Genomic DNA, 6,697 nt, shown 5'->3' on the forward strand with positions numbered 1-6,697 from the left:
AGCCTCCCCCTGTTTGGCACCCGGCTGCTGCGGACGCCTCAGTGCGCAGGTGCCGACGTTGGGGCTGCTGCTGTTCCTGGGCACACTCTGCTGCTGTTTCTGTGGGCTCCAGAGCCGCTTGGGCAGCAGCCACTGGGCAGCCCTGCCGGAGGAGACATCGCCACCCTCCCCATGGTGGCAGCAGCTCTGTGGGCCCCGAGCTCTGTGTCAGGGGGGCCTCGGTCACAGCAGCGTGGCCTGGGCAGCCGCGAGGGCCCGGGCTGGCCGCCAGCCCTGCCTCTGCCCACTGCCCCTTCCTGGAGGCACCCAGTGGCCGTGGCCTGGCAGCACCCCCTGCCCTCCATGTCCCCAGCCAGCCCAGCCTGGGCACCTTGGGCTGTCCCCACCCTCCCGCTGGGGAGGTGTCCCAGCCTCCAGGCATTCTGCTGCAGGCCTGGGGGACATTTTGGGGCAGCACCGGAGCAGCCGGGTGTCAGGGACCAGGCGGCTGCCCAGGGGCTGCTTATGGCCTCTGACACCCAATTCCTCAGGGCTTCCCACCACCCCGGCTCCTCCAGGGCCTTCTGTCCCCTTGGAACCTCCTGCCACCCACTCCCTCACACATCCCCCTCGTGCCTTCCCACTGCCTTGTCCCATCTGGGCCTCCGCAGCCCCTCATCCCTTCACGGCCTCCCAGCACCCCGTGCCCTCAGGGGCTCCCCCAGCCTGGCCCGGCAGCAGCACTGCAGCCCCACAGGAGCTCCAGCAGCTCCTCAGCCATCACGGCACCAACACACGGGCAGCAGGACACAGATGGCGCTTCCTGCCTGCCACAGGGCTTGTGGCTTCAGCACAACCACCAAAGGCCAAGGGGCTTCTGGCCATTTCCCCTGCACACTGCACGCCCCGGCAGGTTGCTGAGCACAAGAACCCTTTTCCCTCTCTTCCCCTATGCCCCACACAACCTGGGCAGCAAAAGAAAGGTCTTGGGACTCTTGTGGTTTATAACATATCCTATATTATTTACATACTAGATGGAAACGAAACGAAGAAAAGAATAATCTCTATGAAAAAAAAAATAACAGATGGCCCATGTGGCCCCAGAAGATAGAGCCTCTCAGCCCTAACATTATCTATATTATTTACATAGTAAAAAGAAAAAAATAGAAGAAAACAATCCTTATGAAATAAAAACTCCCGGCTGGCCCAGGTGGCCCCAGCAAACAGAACGTCCCATATCAGCCTTGAGCACATCTCCAGCAGCGCAGCCAGCCCAGGCCCGACAGACGAGGCCGTGTCCTCCATGCCCTGAGGATTTGGTCTTGCACCCTCTGGAGGATGGAATATCGGGCACTCTGGATGGCCCGGAGGACATACAGCGTCTCAAGTGCCAGGTCTGACACGGCACCACTTCTGTCGTCCATCAGGCGTTCGAGGGCTGCAAGAGAGACAAACAGAGCCACGGTCAGATCCCAGAGCTGCGGGGGCCCAGCGAGAGCCCCCTGCCAGGGCCATGCCAGCCCGCTCTTGCCTTGGCCAGGAGGGAGCAGGGACCAAGGGGGTCAGCCCGAAGCTGCTGGCCACAAATGCCCCACGTGGCCCTGAAATCTCACTGTGCTCTGCCCACGCCGCCCCTCAACGGCACAGGGAGCAGAGCCCTCCACAGCCTGGCCAGTGCTTGCAGCTGCCCCCGACAGCCACCGCTGTCAGCCCGCTGTCCTGGCTCACCTCTGCACAAGACCTGGAGCTCTGCGTGCTGCCCCCTCAGCTGCTCCCCGGCCATCCCTGAGAACACAGAGCCTGTCAGGGTCCCAGCAGCACAGCTCCCTGCCAGCGGCGCTGCCAGCCCTGTGGCCACACGGCCTCCTGCCCCGGCAGGGCTCAGCCCGGGCCCTTGCCGCACCCTGACTCAGCCCAAGGGCACGGCTGCCAGAGGCCGGCAGCAGCAGCCCCGAGGGCAGCCGGGGCTCCAGGGCGCCGGGCCCGGGTGCCGCTGCCGGGGCAGCAGCCGGGGCTGGGGCCGAGCTGCGGCGGGGCGGGGCGGGGAGCCCGGGCTCGGGACTCACCGATGACCCTGATGGCCGCCGCTCGCAGGGTCTCCTGTGGGTCCTGCAGGTACTGCAGGGCCCGGCGCAGGTGCTCGGCCAAGGGGATCCTGTGGTCGGCCAGCTGGAGAGAGCGGCAGGAGGGAAGGGTTGGCGTGGGCTCTGCCCCTCGGCCGGGCGCTGCTGCCTGCGGCTAGCCCCGGCCTCCCGTGCCCCGCCAGCCCTGAGGCCCGGCCAGCAGCTGCTGGCGCCGGGCTCTGGAGGGGGCAGAGGGCCGGCTGCTGCCCGGGGAGCCGCGGTGCCGGCCCGGCCCGCAGCCCCGCTGGGCTGGGGCTCCATCGGCACCCGGCTCGGGGCCACAGGCGGCTGGAGAAGAAGCCGTGCGGCCCCCGGCTGCAGCAGTGGGCAGGGGCACAGCTGCCAGCCCCACACACCGAGCACCGGGGCCAGGGGGCTTCTGTAGATTGAGGCTGGGACTTCCAGGCTGTCCTTACCACGAGCTTGGCAAACTTCCACAGCTTCTCCTTCCTCACAGCTTTCTCCAGGTCTGGCCTCTTCAGAAAGCCAGCCGCGCGAAGGAGCGTTGTCCGAGAGGCCTGGGGAGCAGCAGAGCCGCGAATGGCCCCACAAGGCAGGGCACAGGAGTGTCCCAGTGCCAAGGGCTGGAGGAGGCTGCAGCCTGCAAGCCTGCGTCAGGGCAGGAGGCAGCTGAGCCCCCTGCCAAGGCGCAGCAGCAGCCCAGGAGTCCTCACCTCTGCCACATGCCGATTCTCATCTTGGCAGTGGAAAAAGAGTGGGAGCAGGCTCTGGTACACTCGTTCCTTCAGGGGCTTTCTTCCTTCTTCTTCTGCTGAAGACATCACTCTTCGAAGGAGAGACATGGAGAGCAGCTGCACCTGGCTATCAGGCTGTATGAAAGGAAGGAAGGAAAAATGACCTTATCATTGGCTTCTTATGGCCCACATCGGCACAGGTCTGCAAATGCACAGGGCACAAAATGTCCGGGCAGCAGGCAGTGGCCGTGGCTGGGGCACAGAGCCTTACATTGTCCAGGAGTTTCAGGAGCGGCTCAGCCAGCTGCAGGGCCCTGCGCCAGGATATTGGGGTGTCTTCTTTCAGGAAAATATGGCTCAGAAGAGCAGTGCTCATCCTGGCCACGTCACTGTCCAAGTCCCACAGGAGGTGCACTAGTCTTCCTGTCAGGCTCTGCATTCTTTCGGCCTGTGCAGAACACAAGGGTGTGAAAGCCCGGGCAGCTGCCGCAGGGCCCAGAGGCCAAAGGGCTGTCCCAAAGCACTCGGGCAGCTGAAGCAGGAGGCAGGAGAGCTGCGAGGAGCTGCCTCAGTGCCCAAGGCAAAGGCCAGCCAAGGCCAAGTGACAGCATTGCCCAGCCTCATGCTGCCCACACGACTTCAGCTGCTGCCCCCTTCTCACCATGGAGGGATGGTCCCTTAGCAGGAGGAGAGCCCTGAGCACCTGGTGATGCATCTCTGTGGAGTTGTACCACAGGTACTTATACAAGATCTCCATTAGGCTGTCACCACAGTCACTCAAGTCCAGGCAATCTAGGAGCTGAAAGGCACAGGGCAGTGAGAGGGGAGCCGGCCGGCAGGAGCCTGGAAGTGCGCAGGGCTGGGCCCAGGCAGCAGCACAGGGCGCAGGTGCCATCCCAGGCATCTGTGGCTATGGCAGGGGACAGGGCTGGCAGGGAGCTGAGCGAGGTAGTGCTGGCCATCAGGCTCACCTCCACAAGGAATGCCATGGCAGAGACATCCCAGAGTGGCAACGGTTTGCTGAGCACCTCAAGCAGGTAGCTTAAGATGCCTTTGCACAAGTGGATGGATGCACGGCACATTACCCTGGAAGGCGGAAAATGGCAGAAAGAGTCTCAGCAAGGGTGCGAAAAACCTCTCCCAGGACTGATGGACACAGTTGTCCTATTGCCCCAGTACCCTGTGAGGCGATTTGGGCCCTTGAGATGTGGCTGCTCCTGGACAGGTTCCTCTCGCAGCCTTTTGCAGTCTCCTTGGCCATCCCTCGGTGACGAGGCCCTCAGGCCCATGGCCACGGGGACTGTGGGGGGCATCCCGGGCAGGGGGCACAAATGCCAGAGGCAGTGGGGAGAAGGGGGGCTCACCTGGCCAGCAGACCCACGGCATAGTGGTGGGTGTCAGCACAGAGCAGCGTGTCCCAGCCACGCTTGCGTTCCATTGCCACCACCACATGCTCCAAGTGGAGACTGCAGAGCAGGGCCTTCAGGGTCTGCACTGCAAACCTGTGTGCACAGCAAAGCCCAGGTGACGCTGGGAGCGCTGGCTCCGAGGCTGGGGAAGTGGCAGGGACAGGAGGAGTGGCATGGAGCACCTGTTGGGGCTGGTGGAGAGGCCGTGTTGCTCCTGGCATTCCTTCCAGAAGGTATGGACGTCCTCTGTCATATACAAAGTACTGAAGTACGTTTGGAAGAGGAGATGCACAAAGAGGCGGGGGAAATAGACTGTGAGGATCTGTGGGCAACAGGGCCCCTGGAGGATCTTCCACATCACCAGAGTTGCCTGCAGAGGACAAAGCAGCCTGAGACAGCGCTCAGTGCCGGGGCGTCCGTGTGGCAGGGCCTGAGCGTGGCAGGGAGAGGCCGGGGCAGACGCAGGGGGAGCAGCGGGCCTGGTGGCCCTGAAGCTGCCCCTAGGCCAGGTTTGTGGCCAGTGCCTGAAGCAGGGAGATGCAGTGGGGGAAGGAGGCAACAGAGCTGCTGGAGAGGCGGCCGGCCTTGCGGTGAGCAAAGGCCAGCTCCAGAAACTCACAGTCAGGGAAAAGACAGCCGTCTTGTCCCCATCAGAGGTGCCCAGGTTTTTCTGCGGCCAGCTCCCCACCACATTGATGAGGAGCGGTGTCACTTCCTCTGAAATCCAGGGCGAGAGCAAGATGGTCGTCCACATGGCCATAGCAGCTCTGCGGGGTCAGACACAGCACCGTGGGCTGGGCAGCAGCGGGGAGCTGAGCTGGCCGCCAGCTCTGCCTGTGCCCACTGGCCCTGAGCGGCAGCAGCAGCCAGGCAGCCCAGCCCTGTGGGGACAGGCCCCTGAGGGGCAGGCTGGCAGCACGGCAGTGGGCTCAGGGGCCGACTTTGTAGCAGGGCTGGCAAAGGGAGCAGCCAGAGGGCCCTGGAAGTCTGTGTTGCTCACAGCCCTGGGCCGGGCTGTACAGGGTGATGGGCTGGGGAGCCCTGAGGCCTCGGGGCAGCTGGGCCCCATACCTGTCACACGTTGGGGCCACCCGCAGGAGAGTGATGGCCACATCATCGGGCTCTGCCTCGGCCACTTGCATCAGGGCCCAGTCCATCCTGTGCTCAGCAGCCTCATTGGCCATGAGCCACTGGTGGATGTACCTCACCACGCCGGGCACCTGGAGAAGGCACAGGGAAACTTGGAATGCTAGCAGAGGGAGTCAGCAATGTGCCCAGCTTCTTCCCCAGACAAGTGCTTCTCTTCCAGCACGCTGCCATGGCCTCAAAAGCTCCAAGTGAGCAACAGGCGTGGCTTGGGAAAGCCAAGCAATTGCTGGAGGATCAAAGGCTGGCCACAGGCTGCTTACTTGCTCTGGATTGAAAAGAGCCGTCTCTACAAGCAGATCCAGCTGGGCAGCGCTGCTCTGTTCTGCCAAGACCTCTGAGGATGCCTTGACCTCAGTGTCCATAGGTCTGGTGTCTTCCTTGCCAATTCTCTTGATGTATTGGTAAAGAAACTGTAGGAGAAGGGCAGGAAGGCAGGGAAGTTGCATGGAGTGCTCCAAGTGCGGTGCTGGGCTGAGCAGTGCCAGCAGGCCCAGCGCAGGTGGGGATGGCTGCAGGTACCTGCGCTGCTCTGCAGAAGCGGCCACGGGCGGTGTCCTGCTCTTGTGTGCCGTCCATGGCTGCATCTGGCAAAGAGCAGCCAGAGCTGAGGGGCTGCAGGAGAGGCCGGAGAGCACAGCCCAGCCCTGCGTTCCCCAGGCAGGGACAGTCCTGGGATGCCCCAGGGAATGCAGCACAGCCACTGCTGCGGGGGCAGCCCCAGCCCCTTTTTTGTGCTGTCCATGGGTGTGTGTCCACAGGACAGTGTGGGATGGGATGAGATGGGATGCAATGGGATGGGATGGGGCCAAGATGGCCGCAGGCACCAGCCCTGTGGCCCAGCTCTGCCACTCACCCTCCTCCAGCGGCTGCAACTGCTGCACCTCTTCGGTCTCTGGTGCTGGGGCAGCTCCAGGGCCTTCTTCCTCGACCTCCTCCTCCTCCTCCACCCAGGCCAGTTTGGGCACTCTTGGGGGTCGCTGCTCCGTATCTTCTTCCAGACTCTCCAATCCTTTCCATAGGAACAGAACCAGGGGATGGCATGGCATGGAATGGGATGGGGCCAAGCTGGCAACAGGCACTGGCCCTAATGCCGAGCTCTGCAACTCACCCTCCTGTGGTGCCTGGAACTCCTGCACCTCTTCAGACTCCTGTGCCAGGACAGCTCCAGAGCCTTCTTCTTCCTGCTCCTCAAGCCAGGCCAACTTGGGCACTCTTGGGGGTCGCTGCTCCATGGCAGTGACTGGATTTATGGCTGCTTGCAGGAGAGATGGCTCGGAAAAGCTCGGAGTCAGCAAGTCCTGCAGTCGTGCCTGGAAGGCACCTGCAAGACTCAAGTCCTGGC

At 63.2% G+C, this 6,697-nt stretch overlaps 1 long non-coding RNA gene across 1 annotated transcript; it reads right to left on the bottom strand.

Moving 5' to 3' along the window:
- Positions 1-4,167: 4,167 nt before the first annotated feature.
- LOC147646325 (uncharacterized) lies at positions 4,168-4,954 on the bottom strand. Its single transcript, XR_015281909.1, has 3 exons — positions 4,826-4,954; positions 4,389-4,576; positions 4,168-4,299 (listed from the first exon to the last, which is right to left on the bottom strand). It is a non-coding gene; the product is annotated as an uncharacterized LOC147646325 (long non-coding RNA).
- Between the last annotated feature and the right edge of the window lie 1,743 nt (positions 4,955-6,697).

This window comes from Cyanistes caeruleus, unplaced genomic scaffold (assembly GCF_971803275.1).
Source record: "Cyanistes caeruleus unplaced genomic scaffold, bCyaCae1.hap1.1 HAP1_SCAFFOLD_101, whole genome shotgun sequence".
Lineage (NCBI taxonomy): Eukaryota > Metazoa > Chordata > Aves > Passeriformes > Paridae > Cyanistes > Cyanistes caeruleus.